Source organism: Triturus cristatus, chromosome 7 (genome assembly GCF_964204655.1).
Source record: "Triturus cristatus chromosome 7, aTriCri1.1, whole genome shotgun sequence".
In the NCBI taxonomy this organism is placed as follows: domain Eukaryota; kingdom Metazoa; phylum Chordata; class Amphibia; order Caudata; family Salamandridae; genus Triturus; species Triturus cristatus.
The window spans coordinates 1,161,511,824-1,161,537,047 of record NC_140590.1 but is presented as its reverse complement, the minus strand read 5'-3'; the positions used below and the strand labels follow the sequence as shown (position 1 = coordinate 1,161,537,047).

At 45.4% G+C, this 25,224-nt stretch overlaps 1 protein-coding gene across 2 annotated transcripts in view; it reads left to right on the top strand.

Annotated features, from left to right (window-relative positions):
• The window catches only part of TGFB1I1 (transforming growth factor beta 1 induced transcript 1), a 152,652-nt gene that overhangs the window by 12,409 nt on the left and 115,019 nt on the right, over nt 1-25,224 (top strand). The gene's annotated exons all lie outside the window — the stretch shown is intronic.

Genomic DNA, 25,224 nt, shown 5'->3' with positions numbered 1-25,224 from the left:
ACTGTTAGCCCGAAACCGGTCCCATGATGCTTGTTTCCGGTCCAGGGAGGACCTCTTGGCAGTTCGGTCTGGACTGTTCCCATGAGGCACAGGGTCAAGACTGATTTGAAACTCATTGTGTTTGCTCTATATTTATAGCCTATATTCTTATTAAATGTGTAGGAAGATTATTTTATAATACCCATATATAAATGAAGCTTTTGGAAAGTGCAGGACCTGTACTGAATTACTTCAACGTGCTAACTATTATCTGTTTGCGTTGAATACCTCTTATTCCTCAAACACAGCAATTAAGCCACCTAATGGGCCACTGCCCACCCTTCACAACACTTTAAAGACATCCTACGTGTTCCTATAGCCCTCAATGTATTGTGATATTGGCTTAGCTCTGTCTCCATTCAGCCCATGGTTAACGCCTGCTGGGTGATTCCACCCCGTCCTATGTGCTGCGCTAAAGAAACCCTCTGGGTGAAGTCTGGGCTCCGATAAAGAACAAACAATTAAATAAAAACTCTTTTGCAAAGAGACATACTCTCTCCCAAGGGGATATCCATCGCAGAGCCGAACGTTGAGGCAAATCCCTCCTTTGAGGAAGGCGTCATGAAAGATAGCTTTTTTCAGGGGACCAACTCCCGCCATAGAGACAGCCCCTATTCTGAGAGACTGGCATCTTCTTGAGAAACAGCTCCCTGCCTCAGACAGACGTTCTTCGAAGAGAGTGCTCAATCCTAGGAGACAGGCCTCACTCCAGGAACCACATTCACCCAAGAGACCTGCCCTCTTGAGCAAGGTTTCTCTTGGGAGGCAGGGCCTCTCCTTAGAGACAGGCCTCACAGTTAAAGACTGCTGGTCCTGAGAGACAGCTGCCTTCAGACAGAGCCAGTGGAATCCGAATCCGCCTCAACTACAAACTGTTTTCTCTCTCCAAGGCTTTACCATCAGGTCTGGACTGGAGAACCAAAACCAGCTCTAGCAAAAATGCTCAAACCAGCACCACTCTCTTCTTCTCCGCATTCTATCGCTCTCTTTCCAACCATCCTTTCTCTCTCTCCTTCTATCCTCTCTCTTTTCCCCCTTCCTCGCTTTCTATGTACCTTCCTCTCTTTCTTCATCTCTTGAAGTCTCGCTGTGCCTTCTGCAGTTAACTTTGGAGAGGTGACCAAAGTGTGAGAGGAGCCAGGGGCAGCCATGGGCTTACAAAACCTGCCTCCAAGGGCCCCAGCCGTCCAGGGAAATGCCCGGTGGAATGAAAGGCCTCTCCGGCCCTGTTTACCATGCGTCATCTGTTTACATGATTTCTGTTTTTTGTTGTTACCTGTTTGCCTTCGACATACCACCTAACCATTGGATGTCTGATCCCAAGCACTCTGTTGCTACTCCGCAAATGGGTTGTAGCACTTTACAAGAACTCCAAATAAATAAAATATTGAAGGTTTCCCTCTTCCTGAGAGACAGTGACCGCTTGATAGTTAGTCAGAGACCGCTCCCTGCCAACAGTTGTGTTACAGGCCCTGGACCCATGTGTGCTGTTTCTGGAACAACAGGCACTTCCTTCCTTCCTCTCACTTTGGCCTCAGTGAGGGCCTGGGAAGAGCAGTTGTAAGGACTGGGAAATGCCCATTCCCCCAGAGGCAAGCCACCATCCAGGCTGAAGGGTGAGAGGAAGCACGTGCGGGAGGGAAGGACTTCAGAGGAGAGCGCTTTCCCACACACTTTCGCCCCTGAAAATGGACTGCCTGGTGTCTGAAGCTAGTGGAGTTCACGGTCCTTGTTTTTACCTTTCTTGGTCCAATAAAAATGTTTCACAGCCTACAACATAGCAGAGAGTATGTGGGATGAGAAGGAAGGCGGTGTGCATGGGTGGAATGCGCCCTACGGTAGTTGTGCTGCATTGAAGATAGGGTTACCACTCTGTGGGCTCAACTTTAAGGCGGGCTTTTATTGCAAGTGACGTTCCCGATCCGCAGGAAGTGACATTGCATTATATGAGTCACTGTGAGGAAACTGCTGCTCATATACAAGAGGGATTATGGGTAATGCTTAATGCAGTAGATAGGAGGCGTAGAGCCTGGGAATTTAGGGACTGGCAGTAGGAGAGGTGGTAATGCATGAAGGTGAGTATTGTGTCATCATCAAGAACTTTATTGCGGTTCAGATAACCATAAAAGTGCACATAAATATATATATTAATACATTAAAATATTTGCAGCTCATAAAAGTACAAAGTACAATGGTATAACTACTGAGTTAGTGAAGCATGGTAATTCTATAGTGTTAATTAGAACAGGACATAAAAAGAAAAAGCGCTAAACACTGCGCTAAAAAAAGTTTGACTAATCAGCAAAGTCCTTACCATGAAAAAAATACCTCAAAAAGGCTTCGCTATATTAAAAGGTTTTTGAGCTCGCTAAAAGCAAAGCTACACTGTAAGCTCAAAGTGCTACGCTATAGCTCAGATCAATTGACCATCAGCTGTTTCACAGCTGTAACTTCATGCGAATAAAGATGTTTAAAGTGCTCTGTGCTTTAAAAAAAGACCTCAAAATCAATATGTAGTACCTATCCCTGATCTTATGTGCCAAACTGACTGCAGGCATTATGAGATTGAAAAGATAACACAGCTCTTGTCGTCTGACTGGCATATTCTCCGCGCATTATGTCGATCTTTAATCCCAAGGGAGCGACAAACGGGGGCAAACCACTGACCACGCTGTTTCACGTAAGCACTACTACACACAAATAGTAAATGCTCTTTATTCTCTTCTGCCTGGCAACCCATAGGGCAGACATTTGTTGCATCATCATTTGTAGTCAACGAACGAGTAAAAGAGGCAAGTGGGAGACTCACTAGTCTACGTTTAATAAACAAGGCTCTTGTAATCGGGGCATTAACGTAATCCATGAAGTTTTCACAGTGGAAATCGCACTTAAAAGCCAAAAAAAGATTGGAAAGTCTACCTGATGGAACAGAGGATAGTCTTGAACCTAATATAGTATTCCAAGTACTTGTTGGTATTAAAGTGGAGTGCAACCAGTACTCACTCCAGCCTAACCTACTCAGCCATGTTTTATATAGCCTAGCCAAGGGATGGAGTGTGACAGGCGGTTACCTATGATGTCCTCAATACATTGTCTATAGGATACCAACTCCTCTGTTGTCCAATAATACATTTTAGATTTAAGTCAAGTCTTAATGGGAGTATTGGTGCACTAGGTGGGAGTTTCAACAGTGTTTTGAGAAAGGAATTCTCACTTTTCTCAAGCGTATCTAGCTTACTGCAACCTCACCATTCTGCTCCATGAAGAACTGCTCCACAGGCTTGTGCCTTGTAGATCTCCATCGTAGGGGAGATAGGATAGGATGAGGCTCGATTACCAAACCTAATGATTGCCCAAGCTTGATGCCTTAGGGTTAGTGAGCCTTTCTCAATCGGGGCCTTCCAGTTATGGGAATCAGTAAATCTCATCCCTAAGTAATCAAATGCGGAAACCCTTTCCAATATCTTCCATTCCAGGACAAGTCTTCCTTTAGCTTTTTTCCACTGATTTAGATCTTGGCGGACGGGCTACTCCATCACAAAGGCGACAAATATCCCCCCCGCTGAAACATAAACCCCATAGGATATAATAAGATTTATATTTTGGCGGATGGGATATCCGTTACCGTTGTGTAACATGTCTGCCGAGATCTAAATCAGGCACTAAACCTTTCCAGAAGAATGTATAAGCCCATAGGTGTTTTTAAGAAGAAGTGTATCTTCGGCAAATAGTAACCTTGGAACCAGCCATTTATGGTGAATCATTTTCTCAGTCCATCGGGTATGTAACACAACCATTAATAAACAATAAGAAGAGGGCAGGTGCCAGTACACAACCCTGGTAAACACCTCTGCTGATAGGGATGTCCTCTGTGGTGCTCATCTGGGCCCAACCTGACTTTAGCAAAGTTATCTGTATATAGCTGTTGGATTAGTAACAAAAGTCAAGTAGGAAACCCTATTTTGCCAAATACCTCCCATAGTTTCACCCTTGGGACTAGATCGAAGGCGGCCTGCAAGTCTACAAATGAGACGTACAGAGAGCTCTGGTCTATGTCTACCGATTTCCATTTTATAGTCAGAAACTGTAGGACCTGGTCAATTGTACTTATCTTGGCTTTGAACCCAGCTTGTAAACGCATCAGCACCTTATTGGTAGATATCCACTCCCAAGGTTTTGGGAGGATTTGTTTACTATAGACCATCTGAACATTACCAATAAGACTTATAGGTCAATAGTTAGCAGGGATATTCCTAGTTTTTTTTTTTTTTTAAATCAGTATGATTTCAGCTCCCTCCAAGAGTTGGGAATTGTAGCTCCTACAGCTATAGCATTTGACAGGTTGTTTATGTATGGTCTCTATATTAAGTGTTCAGAACGATACAAGCCAGAGAGGATCTTATCAAGACTATTCGCATTCCCAGCATTTTGGCCCTGAATTGCATTGAGGGTTTATTTTTTAATGTGAATTACACTAGCTCTTTCTTGTCATCTTTGATTACAGTAGAGGGCATAGGATCCACATTATCTTCCACATATGATAATTCTGAGTATAGAGCTGAAAAATCCCACTCCCCAGAAGATATGTGGCTTTCTGGGCGGGTGTAATCCTGGCACCCTCCATGTGTTACTAGATGCCAAAACCCTCTGCCATCTTTTATCTTAGCTACTTCTAGCAGATCCTCCCATATGTATTGTTCCCACTTGGTCTTGCTGGTTTTAATGATGTTCATATACCTTTGTCTTCATGGCGTTATGTTGGTCCTAACCTTACTTTTTATTGCCTTGACGAGTGCTGTTTTAGCCTCTCTACAATCATGTTCAAACCATTCATGCATTTTGGGGAGATATTTACAGGTTTTGATGTCTTTCTGAAAGAATTTTTTCAGTCTAGAAAATAATTTTTCATGGACGACCATGGTCTGGAAGATTGTGCATTGCTGATTCTCAAGTGATGATCATGCTACGCTTAGTATTTTATAAATCTCTTGCATGGAGTTTGCGGTATTGCATGCGTCCGCCCATCTCACATTGTGCCTATTGTGGATAATACTCTTGTTTCAGATGGCAATCCTTCTGGGCATGAGATGTCTCTGATTTGAGATCTCTTTATTTCTAAAATAAGTGGGTTTCAAATCCCTCAATGGCCTTCATATTGGCCATTTCATGCCAGATTCTAACATCAATCAGTATATAATCAATATCATTTTTGAATTTGCTGCCTTCAAAGGTCGATTTAGCGTATGGATCTGATATAGAGGGACCATTGCAAGCCCTTAAGCCATGGGACTCAAGTATGTCTACTATGGGTAAAGCAGCTACACTCATCCTCATATTTCCCCTCCAGTGGAGTAAAGATGAATTCCCCAGCTCTCGTCCTCATCGTTTATCAGTACTGACATAGGGTCATAAGGCTCAAAACAGGTATTAAAATCTCCCGTGATTACCACAAAATGCCTTTCCCGATGATCATCTAGGATTTTATTCAAGATGTTTAGAGTCTGAGATTCTTTGCTTTGAAGGGCAGTCCTATTATAAATATTTACCAAAACATAGGGAGTCCTTTGCTTTGGTGTCAATCTAAGAACTAGTAAATCCGGAGAGGCAATATCGATTATCATGACTGTACCATCAAGTGCAACTTTTATCCATATGATTAGTACCCCAGATGGTCTACTTGCCTTAAATGCTTGTGCATTAATGCTATATGCGATGTAAACTATTCTATAAACTTGATTGACGGCCCAGGTTTCTTGGAAGAGACATATATAGTATTCATCAATAAATCTTCTCCATTCTTCATCAACTAGTTTTGATCTAATCCCAGCTAAATTCCAATTCACTCCCTTTAATTGGGATGCTCAGTGCGGTTTCTTTGCAGTTTTACTCTTTTGAAAGAGCATCATGCACTGGACAACTTCGGGCGCCAAGTTATTTTCTTTATACTCTTTCAGATCGTAAAGATGCCCTTTAATGTTGGGATGGGTGGTCTCTTCACTTCCCCGACTAGTATGATAAAGGCCATGAATATTATCTGAAGGGACTTTGTCTTCCATTAAGGGAAAATGGAAGAGAAGGCGGTCAATCTAGAGCAGTTGTGCCTCCTCCCATTGAAGGAGACGCTGCCTGCGATACGTCACTGCTTCTAACTGTATTGCACCCGATCGCTCTTGGGCGTCGCCTGGGAATTCTGGCTTAAATCGAATTTCAGACCCCTTTGGGTGGAAAGTACGCCGATCTAGCAGAGTCAAGCCCTCAGCCAACTCTGCATCTATCAGCCTCACCTGAATTGAATCCCATTGGCCCCACATACAGCATTATGTTTTCCATAAACAATATCCGAGTAAACAGTAGAATAACAATATCGAACATTTCAAATCCAAGGTAACACTTAGGGTTTTTACTGAGTCTCTGCTTTCGATAGAACCAATCGATAGTTTATGAACTTTCGTCATATACAGTTTGACCCAATTGGGTTCGCGAACGGGGTAGAGTAAGTTTAGTATTCAGAGCTTCTTTGGAAGGTGTAAGACAATTGTACGAGGAACTCTAGGATAACGAACAAGCTGCCTTGAAAGTGTGTAGTGCCAAAGAAGGATCTGTGTCCTAATTATTAGCCTATCACTAAGCCTTAAAAGTACATGGAAGCAAAGAAGGAGCTAGCCTTTGTTATTAATGTAGATATTTTTCCTTCCTGTGTAGACACAACATGCACAGTCAAAGTTCCTGCCCCCTCTGACAGTGCCCTTGTCTGATGCCCAGGGGAGTTTTTGAAAGTTAGCTACCAGTTTCTTGGCGCCTGCGGGAGGTATAGAGGTAGTAAGCTTGGGATTTGGACTTTCCAATTTTTAAATTTTTTTAGGGGACCACGGAGATAGTTTGGATAAAGTGTCCATCACCCCTAAATTTACTTGCTTTAAATCACTTATCTCCCCTCTCAAGGCATCAATGAGGCGAACTGCCTCTGCAAGAGTTGGGAGATCAGCTCAACTAGTTTGATCATCAGCACTAGGCTCCTTAAGAGGGCTCATCGGATGTTTAAAAGGTTGGTTAGTTTTAGCCTGTTTAGGCGGCAAAATGAACACTCTACATGAGGAATTATTTCCACTTCTCCCGCTCTGGCTGTGATTGAACAATCACTCGAAGTAGAAGAAATGGATTTTCCAATAGGTTGTTGTGCGGCTGAGGCTTATTTTCTCAGGGCTTTTCTTGAATATTTCTACCACCTTTCCCCCTTTAGTTAGTCCACTTTGCATGAAACAATCACTTTTAGATCGAGCCTAGGCAGCGCGCATGCACTGTCTGGCAGACCTTCTGTAATCAGTATATGGAGTGCAATCCCACCTGCTGCTTGCCATTGGATCCCTCCTGCGTTGCTCTTCTTTCCTGGCTCCTTATTGTTTGGTGCTCCCTATACATCACTTCCGTTTTCTGGCAAGGAGCACCAGCCAACTAGAGTTTACTTACACTGTAGGTCTTTGTGTTTCGTTTAGGGATTATTTATTTTATTTCGTGCTAATGATATTGTATCTCCATGGTGCCAAGCATGGCGCCCGCTTATCTGTTTAAAAAAAATCACTTTAAAGTGCACGGGCGCCGCGCTTTATGTTTCAGCATGACACTTGCTTTCATATTTACAATTCGGGTGCTGTGCTTTATGTTTGAGCACAGAGACCACTTTCATATTTTTTTTTTATTACAGCGGAGGCCGCTTCACGGTCCACAATATGCACGGGTGCCACGCTTTATGTTTGAGCATGGCGTCTGCTTTTATATTTACAAACCAATTGTTCTAAGTCTTGCAAATGCGAGACCTATTGCATTGCAAATGCTTGTTAACATACTCTCCACTGTCCCAATTAGAATGTCTATGTCTCTGGCCTTGCAGTTCTCAGCCACATGCTTAGGCTGTTTAATCTGAGAGGAAGCACCTGTGGAGCTGCTAGTTGTCTTTCTATTCCCCATGGAGATAAAAGTTAATGGCAATCGAGGAAGCAGGGGAAATGATGAGTTGACCGAGAGATATAGCCAGCAACAATTTCACTCTCCTGGGTCTTCCAATAACAAGCAACCAAACAACCAAAAAAGGAAAAAAGAGAGTCACCATACCTTTGCTCTTACAGGAAACAGCTGCCTCTAATCTCCTGATGCAAAACCTAGGGGGGGGCCCTACCCTGCCTTAATTCAGCTTCGATGGGCACAGACGAGCCTGCCCTTGGCCCGGGCTTTGCCCAGGCGCGGCATGTGCAGAGGGTGGTGTGTAAGCACTTTATAGCGCTGGGAAAGCAGGCTCCTTGCTCCCTTCATTGGCGCCCATGGGTGCAGCTGTTTCTGGGGCCTGGAGTACCCTTGTTACACCAATGTAGTCCTGTGTAGCAGGAGGTGTGTAAGCGCTTTATAGTGCTGGGAAGGTAGGCACCTCCTCCCCTCGTTGGCGCTCGTGGGCCCGGCTGTTCCTGGGGACTGGAGTCTCCTTGTTGCACCAATATAGCCTTGTGCAGCGGGAGGAGTGTAAGCGCTTTATTCCGCTTGGAAAGCAATCTCCTCCTCCCCTCGTTGGTGCTCATGGGTGCGGCTGTTTCTGGGATCTGGAGTCCCCTTGTTGCACCAACGTAGGATATGGGGTCAGGTGGGAAGATAGGTAGGTTGGGAATGATAGATACAAAAGGAGGCGATGTGTGGAGAATGTACCGGGTTAGGTTGGGAGATATTTGGGTGCAGAACATGGTGGCGCATGGGGGTTGGTAATGGGCGAAGTGGCGAGATGTAAATGCAGAAGGTGGCGATGCGTGGAAGATGGGAGTAATTGAGGATGAATGAATTGAAGCTGGTCAAGGGGACTAGGCTTGAGTGGGGTGGTTGTAGTATAGTCCCCAACCTGCGTACCCGCCAATGACTATGCCACACACGGAGCTTAGTATTACACGTCTTTATTCGACTGCATGTAACTGCGCACCCAACATTCTAAACCAGCCTTCATTGCATTTCACTCTACCACTTACGTCACAGCTCTATGGAGTTCATCAGGAGCCAAAAGGGTTCTGTCATTGCAAACCCACAAGACACTACAGTGGTGCTGGTATAGTGGAGGTGGGTGAGATAGGGCAACAGTTACCCTGGTATGGGGGGTATCATAGATACAGAACGTGGTGAGGAACAGTGACTTTTCTTGAGCGAGGAAGGCTGCACTGAAGTTGACAAAAAGAGATGATAGTGAGAGAGGTGGCTATGATGAAGGTAATGAGGTACGGTAAGGGTGAAGTGTGACTCATATAGGATGGTAAACGAGTACATTGAATTGAAAAACTGGAGACTGGTTCTTGGGGCCACATTATAGAGTGGCTGGTTACCGATAATAAAATATAATGAAAAACTAAAGTTAAAGGGCAGGGTGATCAGCCCAAAAATCAAAAAGCACGTTGGGGAGGGACTAGCTTTTCCTATTCACCTCTAACTGGTGGAAGTATCTGCCCATCCATCTCAGAGCTCAGCCTAATTTGCACAAATTTAGGAAAGAACTAAAAAAGTGGCTTTTTGGTTTCCTTGTTTAATTTTTCTTGATTGGTTTCATGCAGTTCACCATGTTAGACACTAGCGCCAAGACGCCGAATGGTATATGCGCTCTTTAGAAACCTTTAACATTAACATTATAGTTGGTAGTGTTGTAAAAATCACTAAAACGCAAATAGTAAAAGCACCAGAAATTCCTATGTTGTGGTAAGTCTTTAACTATAGCACACAGCCAGCTGTCTTAGGCAAACCTTAATTCCCACTTCCACTATGCACTGTCTCTAACATGTTACATTTGTCAATGCATGCCATTCCTCATAATTTAATGTACAGTATCCCGATGTGCATCTGTAATGGCAAGACACTTGTACATATACTTATCCAGTCCCTTTATCACATCTCATTTCCATCTTTCTCAAGTGATAGCCAGGATGGGAGTTATGATAATCTAAACCTTAGATCCCACCCTACCTCCGCCAATCTGTCTTAACTCCCATCTCCAACATGGACTCCTTGACATCTCATTTCATCTTCCACAAGTGATGATGGGATAGGAGTTAAAATTGAGTGTGGTGGGTAGAGATGGGAACTAATATTAAGGTCTTGGTCTTGATAATGTTAATATTATGATAGGTATCCATGACATATCTTTTTCCCTTGGAATAGAACATCATTATTGTAAAAACCAAACAAACTCATTGGAAATAAAATTGCAATAGATCCAGCGTAGAATGCGGCAACACCTTTGGCAAAATTATTCCTCGATTTGCGATGTAAAAAAGTGTGAAGTAGCAGTGCTTAATTTGTAAAAAAATAAATAACTGCCTGGGCCATTCTCATGAGGCCACTTTAGCGTGCACCACCCATTTCCCCTGCCTGAGCTGCCAATGACAGCACCAACACAACTACTAACCATCACACCCCTACAAGTGTGACAATTCAGGTTATAACACACACACAGAGGAGTAGTGTGTATGTATGTGTAAGAGAGGTGGCACGTGCTTAGTGAAACAAGCATTTGCAATGCAATAGGTCTCGCATTTATGCGAGTTTGAGCTCTTTTTGTTTTTAAAACATAAATAATAGGGATTGTCATTTACAATGCCAATAGCTTAAACTCGCGTAAATGCGAGACCTGTTGCATTGCAAATGCTTGTTATGTTATGCGACGCTCAGTTTGTTTATTTTCACGAAGTGAAACCAGAGAGCTTGCATAAAACCCATTTTCCCGGCTTGTATTTTGGGATCTTGGGTATATTTTTTTATTTTACAATTATTTTCAAATACGTGATTTCTGAATACCAGCTGCATAAAAATGTACTGTGTTTAATTTAATAGACCGTAATGTTGCTTGATAGTGATCTGCGACGCAGACAGGGTTTACAAAAAAAGTGTCCTGTCTCTTATTTTACTAATGGGACTGTCACCAGTGTAGGGGCGGGAGAAGAATGGTTCTAAATCCATCTGTAAGAAACTATCACTTTTAATAAGTACGTCTAAGTGCAGTTTTATCATGTGACGTGTTAATGTCGAAGCTTCCGAATGCGAATATTAACATTTTGACGGTGCAGCTCATGCCCCTTGGCTCGGCTGTCCATGTTAATTTGTTGTAGAATCAATCCTTCTGGGTGACTCATCGATTAAGAGGCCACCCCTCCCTGTTAGTAGGAAGCGCACAGCTTCGTGAGTTGTGGTGTGCGGCGGCGGAACCGCAATCTGAACTCAAGTGACCGACAGACTTCTGATCAGACCTCGCCCATAAGGGCTACTTGGGCGCATGCTGCCATTGCCTGGGGACATCAGTGCCGGGGGACACTAGTGACGCAAAACTGAAAGCAAAGGACACATCCGGAGCCTGATCTGCCTTGCGCTCCTGTGGCAGGCAGTAAAGAGGCGTGTCTGTGCGAACAGTGCACAGACAGCATTGGCCGTAGCAGAGGAGGCTCCGCCTCCAGCCCAAGAGGTTACAACGGGTTACGTGACGACAGTGACAGGCAGGAGCGTGTATGCGACAAAGGGCGGAGTCAGAGCTCACCGTAGGCATTGAGTCAGGTTGCCCGTGTGTCTGTCACAAGTTCTGACTGACAGCTCCCGCGGCAGCGCATAGTGCATGCTCAGCGAAGCCCCACTAACAACCCCCGTCCTCTGCCTCCAGGGCCCCGCTTCTTTGCTAACTCACCAGCAGCGCTCAGGGCCCCCATTGCCTTCGGCGGTGGCCGATCCCGCTTGTCCCCGCCCACAAAAATAGACTATGAAGTTGGAGGCTCCGCCCTCACACCCTGCTGTTATCACTCTGGCTCCTCACCATCCCGTGGAGCCTCATCTGCAGCGGATTCGAGTGGAATATCCAGGACCCCCGGACAGTGCAGTGACCCCGCCCCAGCCCCGCTGACATGAGCCTCCTGTGCTGCCTCCCACTGCTCTGCTGCCTCAGGCTCCAACGGGGGGAGGAGCCCCAGGGTGTGTGTCAGGGACCCTGGGAGGGATGGAAACCTCTAGCACTGGGGGAGCACTGACACTGCCCCAGCCCCGCTGACATGAGCCTCCTGCACTGCCTCCCACTGCTCTGCTGCCTCTGGCTCCTGCAAGCAGAATCTCCAGTCAGGGTGGGTGGGGCCTAAAGGAGACAGGGCAGACACAAACCCCGCTTCTGAAGAACACAGACAGAAAAGCAACGACTATAGGTCTCGCCAAGGCGAGCAGAGCATGCGCTGCAACGCAGACGAGACCAAAAAACACTGAATGAGTGGGGGCAGTATTTTTTCACTAAGCACGTGCCACCTCTCTTATAGAGATCCAGAAACACTACTCCTCTGTGTGTGTGTTACAGTTGTGATTGGGGAGGCTGGAGTAGTGGTTGTACTGTGCCTCTCCCCTCTTCTTGTGTGTGAGAAAAAATTCAGGCTATTTCAGGCCACGCAAAGCTATAAGAAAGACGTGAGTGGCACAAACTATTAGTAGGTTAATGTTTATTGAATTCTAAAACACTGTTGTTCTGCTCATCTGCACCATCTGTGGTGGACTGTCTTTAGTGCCGAGCACCAGAAACTACCGGCTCAAATTAAGCACTGGTGGAGAGGCTATAAAAGCAACATTATTGCGATCAAGAAAACTGTCTGAAGGCATAAAATATCGAAGGCACAACATTTCTCAAAATAACTGGTTAAATTCTAAAAACTATGGAGGATTTGTTAGGTAAACCTACATCTGTAAAAAAAACAACTGCTTGAACACTCTCAGAGCTTCCCTCCGACACAATTTCACACTGTACGTAAGATCTTTGAGTATGGGTCGTGGTCTGAAAGCTCACGTAGGAAATATCGATTTGTCAGAATATTGTATCCAAAATATCACGGAACAAAATACTGAGGCGGTAAGAGCATATAGGTAAATATACATTTGCTGTTCTTAGCTTCACGTTTATGTGTCTAATATATATATATATATTATATATATATATATATATATATACACACATACATACATATAGTAAAGGTACATATATGTGGAGTCAAGTATAGTAAACCTATATTTTTATACATATACTCACCTGTTGATATTTTGGCCTTCAATATTATGGCAATTGTATTGTCGTGAGTCCTTGATGGACATTATGTACCTCCACCTGGAGTAAGAAGCGAGCAGTGGTGTTGTACCAAACTGCCTCGATCAAAAGGAGTCGCATGCTAAGGTGAGTAATCCCCTGTTGGGCGCATTCAATGACATCTGCTGACATGAGACTGATTATTAGAACTTAGATTATGAGGGAGGCCCACCTAAACGGCAATTCACCAAAATGCCAAAGGAAGTGGAAGTGAGATCACATACCCTTTGACCCTGATGATAACAGTGTTGACTCATAGCCTCCTGTTTGCTGCTAGTGATATAGAGGAAGGGCATGAGTGCAAACTGCAGAAAATAAACAGGGTTATAAAAACCTTCTTTACTTCCTTTCCTGCACCTGCCTCTATTACCCTTGAGATCAGAGGAAACAAAGGCAGTGTCAGGGGTAACAAAGGGCAGTGCCAAGGGTGACAAAGGTCTAACATGAATGAATGAATAAATGAAATAATTTTATTTCACAATAATTTAGATTCAGTGCAATTACACACCTATAGGATCGATAACAGTTAAAACAAGATTCTGATACTAAAATCAAGGACAGAAAAAAGCCAGCCCAGATACAAACTTATGACCGCGAGTATACTAGCAGACCTAAAAGACTAAGCATGAAACTTAGACATGCAGAATCAGTCGCCTGGACTGTAAAGCGCACCCCTCACATTTGTAGACCATGACTCTGTGCTAAGGTACAACCTGCTGTTTGCCCCAGTTCGGGACATCCATGGCCTTGGCCCACCATATTTCAGTTTTTGAAAAGAAAGTCTGCTGGTAAAACCACATTGAACAGGCAGGGGTAAATATAGCCCCGGTGCAGACTTATAAAAGTCAATGCTCCTTAAAAAGGATTCTAGTATTGAAAAGCTAAAGAGGCATTGAAAGCCAAGCTCTCCCCTTTGCGGATTAACATAGCTTTTAAAGTGCTGGTGGAGTATCAACTGGCAACATTTTAATTAATTGATCCCCAATTTCTTAGCATCAACTTTGTATGGTAACCTGACTAGTGCTCCTGCACAATCAGTCGGCAAGATTGTAAACAATTCATCCCCACATTGGTAAACAATAACCCTGTGCAAAGATTCAGCGTAATAGTTACCCCTCTTCAGGGGAACCATTTGGGTTTGGCCCAACGTGCCATTAAAAGTCCAAGCTCGGCCCTCGCGGGTTAACTTGGCATGAAAAGTGCTGGTGCAGAATCAGTCACCAAAACTGGAAACAATTTATCCCCACATTTGTAAACAATGACTCTGTATTGCGGCGTAAAAAGGGGTTAGTGCAGAATCAGTTGTCAAAATGATATACAATTCATCCCCACATTTGTGAACATTGACTCTGTATCATAGTGTAAAAGGTGCTAGTGCAGAATCAGTTGTCAAAATGATATACAATTCATCCCCACATTTGTGAACATTGACTCTGTATCATAGTGTAAAAGGTGCTAGTGCAGAATCAGTTGTCAAAATGATATACAATTCATCCCCACATTTGTGAACATTGACTCTGTATCATAGTGTAAAAGGTGCTAGTGCAGAATCAGTTGTCAAAATGATATACAATTCATCCACACATTTGTGAACAATGACTCTGTATTGCGGCGTAAAAGGGGCTACTGCAGAATCAGTTGTCAAAATGATATACAATTCATCCCCACATTTGTGAACATTGACTCTGTATTGCGGCGTAAAAGGTGCTACTGCAGAATCAGTTGTCAAAATGATATACAATTCATCCCCACATTTGTGAACATTGACTCTGTATCATAGTGTAAAAGGTGCTAGTGCAGAATCAGTTGTCAAAATGATATACAATTCATCCCCACATTTGTGAACATTGACTCTGTATTGCGGCGTAAAAGGTGCTAGAGCAGAATCAGTTGTCAAAATGATATACAATTCATCCACACATTTGTAAACAATGACTTTGTGTAAAATACAGCAAGATCATGGCCCCCGTTCAAGTCGACCAGTTGGCTTTGGCCCACCTTGACGAAAGTGCAAGGAACCCTGTGAAGTGTAGACCTAAAGTCAGATATATTAAAGGCCATAAAACTGTTCCAAAGTGCCAGCGTGCTGGTTGCAGCCGTTTAGCTGTAGTGCACCATGGAGTTACTTCGGGTATGCTATTGCCAGATGTATCTTGCAGCCTAAGAACTCAGATCAAACCTCTATCCCAGCTTTTTCCAATGGTTTTTCTTCCATCCCGCTTGTCGGGTTCTAGGGTTGACCCACTCAGGCACTGTTTCGCTCAACTCCCTTCGAGTTGCACTCATGAATTTACCAAATTTTACCTGCTCCGAGGGCACGGTGCAAGACAAGAGCCAGGAGACTGCCCCCATGCCTAATGAACATCGGCTTTAACATCTTCTGGCGATGTTGGAGTAAAGCGGGGCAGCAGCATATGAGATGTTCCATGGACTCCACTCTATAGTTACACATCCTGCCTTTACCAATCTCCATCAGGGATTTCCAGCCCAGATTTCATTCCTTGATAGGTGGTAACACTCTCCGAGCCCATTGGATTTATTTCAGGCATTTCTTTCCGAAGACGCTATTCAAATGTGGTTGAATGTTGCTTGCCTCATATGACTTCATTAGGCATGACATCCCTCCAATGGCCTTGTATCTGGTCATATCTGCTTCTCTTGATAACTGGTGCATTTGCTTGTTTAACGCTTACTTTATTGCTACGTAGTTTACTTCCTCTAGGGACAAACTTGCTATAGATAGATCCAGTTTTGCCACAGCGTCAACGAAGTACTCTTGCCAGGGGTTGGGCCGCCCTTCAAATATTATTTTGGGCACCTCCTTTCTGATCCGTTATGGGCTTTCAGTATCTTATACCAGTATTTTACTTGGGTGCCACTGCATTCGTATTTCTGTTGCCCCAGGAAGAACTCAAGCCGAATCAGGGCATTACATGTGAATTTGGGGAGCCCAAAAAGTATTTTATAACACTGACACTGCACTTGTTCCATTGTCGTCTCCATCTTCCCTGGGAATGCTCGCACTGCATACCCTGCAACCGCAAGCAGTTTGGATTTTGTGACTTTTTTATTGGTGCTGTCTAACCATTGTGGCTATGCCCCAAAATTGGTACCGACAATCTTGTACCATTGATTGATTGCTTTTTAGACACTTTCTTTCATATACATCCAATTTCAGACTCACTAAAAGCCTGAGAGAAATATATATATATTTTTTTTTAAATATTCTTTTCCGTTGAAACTTCTGGAGAATGCAGCCACCATCCAGCTTATGGTATTTTGAGTTCACTCTTGTATCTTTGAAATTATCGACAAAGGGAAAAGCACCTTTAACAATAATGTTATTTTTTTAATCATAAAGTGCTCCATCTCACACCACTGCCATTCTGAAGTGCAGTCTTCAGTCTGTTGATCTCACCCACTGTATTGGTGTTCAATTCACAAACTCTGTAGAAAGGGAAGACTGAGTTGGCCTTGCTGAAATTTGACCTCATGACCTGCGGACCATCGTAGGGAACAATTAGCTCAAGGAGCCAGTCTGCTGGCCCTGTTCTGACACAACCAACACCCAAGGGAACTCCTTCTTAGGGTCCCATTATGAGTGGGTGGAAAAGAGCCCGGTCACCCGCCCCTCAGAATTAAAAATAACCTCATCTGTTACTCTGGGGGTGGTGACTTACTCCCCAGTATAAGGTTTTGGATAAAACCACGCAGGAATCCGTCTTTCAGGCAGGTGAAGTGTTTAGTGTGAAAAACTCCACCCTGAGGTGCTACAATGCATCTTGTAATCCTGATGGCGCATTCATATAGAGGGCCTTGTTTTCCAGTATTCAGGAAGTTGTTTGGTAGCCGAAACCCGCCAGCATACGGTTCTCTTCTTTTTAGGTCTGGCATTAACCAACACCTTTTGATTTTACAAAAAAGGTATAATATTCTCACTTATAGGGACTTTCACCCAGCCCTCTTCATCCATAAGTTTGCTACTGTGCGATTCACATTTGAATTCCACCAACTACAGCAAGGGGCGTGGAGTCATCCACTTCAGCATTGGCTAACTTCACATTATGGCCATATTTTTGTAAAAGTGACATATCGCAGTGCAGCAAGTCTCCTTGCGGCGCTGTGCTGCGTGACATGGAAAGGGCAGGAATGCGCTGTATTTAACACGATGCAGCACATTGCTGCCTTTTACCAGCGCTGGCGCACAATGTGCCGCCTAGCGCCAACACAGGCACTCTTGCAACATGGAGCAAGGGTGCCTGCGTTGTAAGCAGGATTGTTTTCGTGCAGGAACAGGCACTTTCCTGCAGAATGCGGCACACATAGAAAGAGGAAATAACGAGGAGAACTGAAGATATTTCTCCTTGTTACGCCTCCCCAGGGAGGGCATAGCATTTTAGCACGGTTGGGGGGGGGGGCAACTGCATTTAGTTCATGGGGGTGGATGGGTGCTCCAGGCTTAAAACCACAAACACCATCATCATCATTTTGTCCTCAAAGAAAAAAAAGAAACCAGTGATAAAAAAGAGGGAGAGGCAGATTGGGTCGCTGCTGGTACTTCCCTCATGAGGGAGTGAGTATTCTGACTATACAAGTGTGCCCCTTCTTGCATTGTGTGCCCTAATAAGATTTCATGAGATGAATAGCAGGGGTATTTAGCAGGGTTGAGTCTTTCTGGGGCATCCCCAGATCGGGGCTCTTTGTTGCTGCTGCCGTGGTTGGGCTGGTGCTGGCTCTTGCACCGGCGATTGCGGATACCTGAAAAAATGTCAGGTAGTCTTCCCATCTCTGTTTGTGTTCCTGTTTTCCTTATCCCTTGTGGTCATACCTACAAAGTGAATTTAATTCATTCAATCGTTGCCCAATATGTCACTAATCCTATCTATTGTTGCATGCAGGGAAGGGCCTCTGGGCTACTTCCAGTATGTGGCTATGCAACTCTTCGCTAGTGTAAGGTTTGTTGATAAATCTGTTTCCTATTTTGCCCCATTTTGGGGTGGAAAAACTGCCCAAATAGGGATCTCTTAGGATCTAATAGGTTTCCACACAGTCTGTGGTTTTCTCAAGATGGTATTTTACTTCTTCCCAGAAGGCCAATGCCTTGTGGCAAGACCAGACCATGTGATGGAAGCCTGCATCTTCTGCACTGCATCTAGTGCATGTATTGTTTGCCTGGTGGTGGATTAAACCCAGCCTCCTGGGTGTGAGATAGTGTATATGTAGGAAATGGAATTGCTGGAGTTAGAATCTGGCATTTCTGGCGACTCGGTGGGGTATTCGAATGCTCAGGCCCAGTCCTCATCAGTGATGTCTAGCACAGGTTCCCAGGGGCCAATCACAGTGCTGCTCTCCTGCTGCTATGACCAGCAGAAGAGCACCGTGATTGGCGTGATAGCGGCCTGAACTAATGCCCGCTCAGGCACTGGGACTCTATGCCTTTTCTCCACCCGGCTGTGCAACACATCAGGGTTGGAGAAATGTGCACATGTCGGTTTGGCCATCCTAAGTCGGCCGGCCAAACTGACATGCATACTTACAGTGCACCACTATCCTCCACCCAGCAGCTGAGTGACACTCAGTTAGGATGGGCGCACCTCCATCCAAAGGCTGGTAATTGGCTCAGTTGGAAAAACAAAAATGATAATAAACTGGTTTTATTATCATTTTATTTTTCACTGGGGGGACGCTGCTTCGCCATAACGGAGGAGCCGTCCCTGGCTCTAGGGCTCGGGTCCATTCGTCTCTAAGGGCGTGAAGATCCCCATCAAGATCCTTGTGGAGGGCCCTATAGAGGAAGATAGGTGCTTTCCACCCGTCATCCAATGTTAATAGAGCGGTCAATGTGCAGGGATTTGTAGGTTCATTGGTTGCTGTTGGGCCCCAGATACTGTGGATTGTTCTCACCAGCCTCCCATATGCCAAGAAAAGTGTGGGGAACCCATATGTTTCCATGATGTCCCCATACGATTGCAGTTGACCGTTTTCATAGAGGTCTCCTTGTGTCATTAGTCCATATTGTTGCCAGATGTTGCCCGGAGGATGGACTTCCCAGCAAGACCCTCAGTGGGATTCTCAGTGAGTTTCCTTGATAGGCGTGTCAGCCCCAAAGACTCTCTCTTCAGGCTGCTATTAGGACTGGTAAGTCCTTTTGTTTGTGGTGCACCAGAGGTAGTACAGGTTTTAGAAAATCATCTGGGCGCCTGCTTGGCCATGCCCACATTGTCTCTTCCATGGGTGTAGCTGTCAGCCATCGGGGACTTCTCTGAAAGTGAGCCGCTGAGTGGTAGTAAGAAACCCCCTAGTTCCGCCTCAGTCATAAGTAGCTGCAGCATAGATAGTGTGACTCCCCTTTTCCCAGTGTTCCATATCAGTGAGCTCACCAGAGAATTAAGTTACTGTATGTGATTTTGCAGGGTATTTTGTGCGTTAGGCTTCCATATTGATTAAGCAGTCTGTGGAGCACCACCATCGTTGTGATGGCTATCCTGCATATTAGGCCTTGTGATAGTTTCTTCCAAAACTCCACACTGCTCTTAAGTGACCTTATTGCTTTCTCAATATTGGTCTCTATGATATCTTGTGACTCGTGAAAATCCTGAAAGCCTGAGTATTTGAAGGAAGTGTGCTCCCAACGTAGTTGTCCGTCCCGGAGATCTGGCGGAAGTCTTGTGTCACCTGGACTGATGAGAAATATACAGGATTTCGTCCAATTGACGTGGAGACCAGACATGTCTTCAAGAAGCTCTCTCATATGGGGTAACATCTGGGTTAAATTCCCTACGTAAATCAGGACTTTACCCGCGTGCAGCGAGATTGTGTGGTGAGTCCAGGGCCGGACTGGCCGTAGCTGGCACCAGGCGTTTCCCTGGTGGGCCGCCAGGGTAGGGGTCGGTCTTCAGCCCCTGGGGTCCGTTTTGTTACCGGGGGTCAGCAATATTGGCCCCCTGTATGAAAATCCGCTGAAACCGGCCCTAGCAAACAGCTCGGCCGCACCCCCTTCCCAGGGGGTGGGGGGCAAGCAGTTAGCCAGGGCCGGTTTCTGTTCCCAGACCGGCCCTTGGGGAGTCCCCCCTCCCCCCCCACCACTATGACCAAGGTGTTGCCCTCTACTCAGACACTAGATGCTAAAAGTTCCATTCCTAAAGCAAATACAAGGGGAAATAGGGGGCATCCCTGGTGGGCCGCCCTCTGGATGTGGACCTGCTCCCAGAAAGCCTTGACTCTGGCAACTGGATTAGTGTATAGGACTTGCATCCATCGGATTACAGAATCAGGGGGCGTCATGTTTATTCATCAATGCAGACAGGTAAGCCCGGGTACATCTCGAGGATTTCGGGGGCCCAGGGCCAAACATATTTTGTGGGCCGTGTTCGAACCAGCTTTGAATTTATAATCCAGTTTCAGCTCTTTCATGCCCTCTATGCCAACAGTTCAGGCACACTGGTCCAGATTATATATCTGTTATTCATGGACAGTGACGTGTTTTTTCGGTATTATAATGCAGCAACAGCTCACTAATATTATTGCAAATGATCTTTGTGACCCCCTCCCGTTTCTCAAGTGTGAGGTCATGTTTTGAGCTAAAACAAGCTTTTTTTTATAGATGTTGCATGGTTTTGAAAAACAAACCTTTCTCTGCAAAATATCAGTAACAGACTCCCATTCATCACTCACACAAAAACACATTGAAGGAAAATGGTATTTAAAACAATCCGTTTAAGAATTATTCAAGGTCATCAGAACAAGACTATCTACAGAACAGAGCTGGCTTTATCAGGGGCCCCCTGAAATACTGGGGCCCTGGGGGCCCACTCTGCCTTAAAACGTCTCTGGGTAAGCCCGGTTAAGAGCGTTAAAAGCCTCGTGGAAGTCTACGGATAATATTGCAGGCTTGACATTCTCGTCCAGGTTGCAGTGCAGAATGTTAAAGATGGCGGCGAATATTAGGAGATGTGCTCTGGCACAAAGCTGCATCAGTCCAGGTGGACTAGGTCTGGAAGAACCTCCAGGATGCGGTTGGCAATAGCTTTGCTAATAATTTTGTAATTGACATTTAATATCGATAGGGGTCGATAGTCTCCAGCCTCACCTGTGCCTTGGATGGGTTTGGGGAGCGGAACCAAAAGTCCCAGTCTTAGTGAGGCCGGTAGCTGTCCAGACTTGAACGCCTCAGAATATAGGTCCAGTCTAGCAGAGTTTACCCTATAGAGCTCAGCAGGATGCCCGTCTGAACCTGGGGTCTTGCTCGTGGATAAGGATGTTAATGCTGCCTGGACATCTTGCAGAGTAATGGGGCAGCCCATGTCTTCAAGTTGTTCAGCGGTCAAGCGTGCGAGCCTTGTCGCGTTAAGATATTCCTCGACAGCTTCAGGCGATGGGTTCAGGGGGGAAGCATATAGGATTTCATAATAGCCATGAAGGCTTCATTTATCCCGAGCTGGGTGAGGATGGAGTGTCCATCGGGGCTCCTCCCTGGTAACAGCGAATGAGCTAAGCAAGGAGTCTTCCATTCTTGTCTCCTGCATGGCGTGTGACCGAATAGGTTTTGCAATCACGGCATTGTGGTTGATGAGTGATTTTACTGTGCCGCAAAGTCAACTGTTTATGGCACTCAGTGTCACTCTTCGATTTATTGACCAATTGGTCTAAGGGCTGCAACTGACTCTCAGTGGAACTGAGCCCAGCCACCAGGGTCTTCCTGATGCTGTAAGTAGCCTGGATGCATGGCCCACGTATGACAGGTTTAAAGACATCCCGTTCACTCAGTGAGACTAACTTGTAATTGCAGGATACTGGGGTGGATTTACTCCGTGGCAGTGGTATCATTTCGTGTGATTGTTCCATGCCCCTCAGAATGAGGACCAAAACAAATAAAGAAAGAAAAAAGCTCCAAATCTACTACCAAAGCCCTCCAGTTGGAAGTTTGAGAACGCAGCTTCCTAACAATGAAACTTGGGATTGAGGTTTTCTCTGACAATCCACAAGGGCTTTGAAGCCATGGCATCCTCCTGCAGGTATTACCTCAAGGTGTTAGGAAGAGTTCCACTTTTTTGTGAGAAGTGCAACCACTAGATCCAGCGATGGTTTTAAGATCAATAAAGGTAACTCTCTTTCATTAGGAACCCCGTAAAACACAAAACATTACAAACATGACGCCCTATAAAACACAGTGGTGGGGCAGTTACATCCCTGACAAGATTCAGGCATGTAGCGCCCATTTCCCGTGGACTCTGCTGGTAGCAGTGGCGGCTCCTCCGCTAAGGCGGAGGAGCGTCGCCCCACTGCCTTGAAGCAGTAAAAAAAGGAAAAAATAAAATGATGATAATGTTAATATTATTATCATTTTATTTTGTCCTTCTGCTGTGCCAGCTTGCGTGAGGGGGCGGGCGGGGCTGCAGAGCAGGGGAGGAGTGGCAGAACCCTCCTAGGTGCACAATGTCTGTTTGCCGGCCCTATCAGGCCGCCAAACACAGTCATGCGCACTTTCTCTGTTCTTCATGCAGGCTGCATTGCGGCCTGCATGAAGAACATGCCCAGGCCACCAGTCCCTGGCTGAGCGCTGAACCACGGCACTCAGACCAATCACAACGCTGCATTTCAGCATTGTGATTGGTCAGGGGAGCCTGGGTGCTTACCAATCACAACGCTGAGAGCAGGAGTGGAGACGCGGGAATCCAGCGGAAAGGTAAGTGTATGTTTTTAAAACATTTTTTACATTGTGCACTGCGTCACCCCCCTAATGTCCCGCCCGCCCCGCCACCCACGAGCCTTGCCGGACGCCACTGAATGATAACCATCACAGGTCAAAATTAAGGCCAAGCACTGGAAATGAGGGAGGTGCAGGAATAATGGTAATGGGAAAATGGGGACAGGTATAGGAGGAGCATAAATGGGTTTGTGGGGGCTGTCCCTCATCCCACACCCTTCTCTTCATTTTCTTCCCTCTCTTCTTTCTCCCTCCCTACTGTATCGATCACCCTACTCTCTTTTACTTAATCCTCTCCCCTCTCCACTATAGACATATCCGTTGCTTTTCCTCTCCCTCACTATCCGCTACTCTCTGCCAATCCCCAGTTTTCATCTACTTCCCTGATCTCTTCATAGGTCCTCTACCTGAGAGCTTTTCTCCCTACCCATGTCCTACTCGATTCCTCTCATTCTCGCTCATCCCTTCTCCCTCCCTGCTTTCTCTAGAGATTTAAGGTTGTCTCAGCCAGCTCTGTTTACCTCATCCATTCCTATTTTTCCTTTGCATTCTGTTACTTGTGGTTCTATATTAATAACGTAAAATGCCTGAATGAAAAGACCGGACTCGAGAAGGTACTCATGCCACACTCGGCCCAGCTTCAGGTCACTGCTCCATGCTTCCAAATCTCCGCCTCTTCCTTCCTTCTGCTCTGTCCCGCTTCCCCTCTGCCTTTCAACACTGTCCTTTGCAGGTGGACTCGATGGCAGACATACATGCAGGATACTAGGTAGAATGGGTTTCAGCAAAGCAGTTTCATGCTTTCTCTGCAGGAGCTTGTATAGATATCCTCAAAATGTGTTTAGACAGAATATTGGAAACAGAAATATTGTGGGACAAAATATAGTGAAAGTAAGTTTCTATAGGTAAGGAAAGTTTTGCCATATATAACTCCACATATTTGGACCTTGACAATATATATATATATCTTCAAGGTACGTAGATGTGGAGTCAGGAATAGTAAATCTATACCTCCCTCTGTGCACTTACCTTCTAGATATTTTGGTCCTCAATATTTTTGACATGATACTCTGTCCACACAATATTTCTGTTTACGATATTCTGTCAGTGATTTACTCAAACCTTGGCCCTGTCTCAATTTTATAAAACCATAAGAGTAGGTGAGGATGTAAGGTATTCTTTAGCACAGGTGTGCGAGATTCAGACCTGAAATGACCATGCTGTATTCTACAATGGTAAAATATCACAAGCCCATGGCTGAAGCAGCTCTCCTGCCCCAAAACCCTTCCTCTGCCCTCCCTTACTCCCACCAGACACAGACTTCACCTTGCACCTCAACCAGAAACCCACTAAAAGTAAGACCTTCTCTAGCACAAGTGTGGAAGGACCACCCCCAAATTACCATGTAGCAATTCGGCATGGTAAAATATAATACCACTTTGTTTGCAGCAGCTCCCCTGCCCGAAAGCCGTTCCTCATCCCTCGCATACACCCCGCAGACACTCCCTCAGCAGGCACAAACACTGCATTGCTGGCTGCGGCATAGCAAGGGTACCAAGGCCATAATGCAAAGAAAGAAATTGGCTTCCCTCTCCCCCAGTTGGGTAGTAAAAGTCAGACATCGTTGGGAGCACTGCCCCCCTCGATGCCACCGCACTTGTTGCATTAATGACAGCTGCGGCTCTGACCCAGGCGCCCCACAACAGGGACCAGCAGCACAAAGCGGGAAGTTGGCGTACCCAAGGTTCAGACGGGGTAGAATATCTTCTAAAGAGTTCCTTGGTGCCTGTCCAAAAGTGAGACTGTCCTTGCAACAAGTGCTGCTGCTGCCTTAGGAAATGCAGAAACCAGAAACTATTGCAGGGTCACTAATCTGCGAAGACCTCCTTTGTAGGCTTTAACTTTCAGGTGGTGGCGGCATGGATCAGTCAAGGCTTGTTGTGGGAGCAGACCGTCTAGTTCAGACAGCAAAAGTATCACTAGCAATAAATGGGTTAATACAGTATCACGGTTTGGGAAAAAGGGGGGTGGTGATGGACAGAGTTTCTGAATGATGCAGAATACTCTTACCAAGTCAAGAGATCATGGTTTTAATCCATCACCGTTTTTTAGCTCACTGCACCATCCCAGCTCAGAACCCGGCTACATGCAAATTAGTCTGTACCTGTCCCAGTGCATGATGGGAACAGGGCAAACCAAACTACCAAGCCAATTCTTATACTGGGAAGGAAACAAGCTTCCGGGGACCGGTTTCTGGCATCACAGCCTTCGTCGGCCCGGCTTGCCTGAATCCTGATGGTGCAATGAGCAAGGGACTCACGTCTGAGCATACCCTCCCACACTGAGTGTGGATAAAATCGATTTG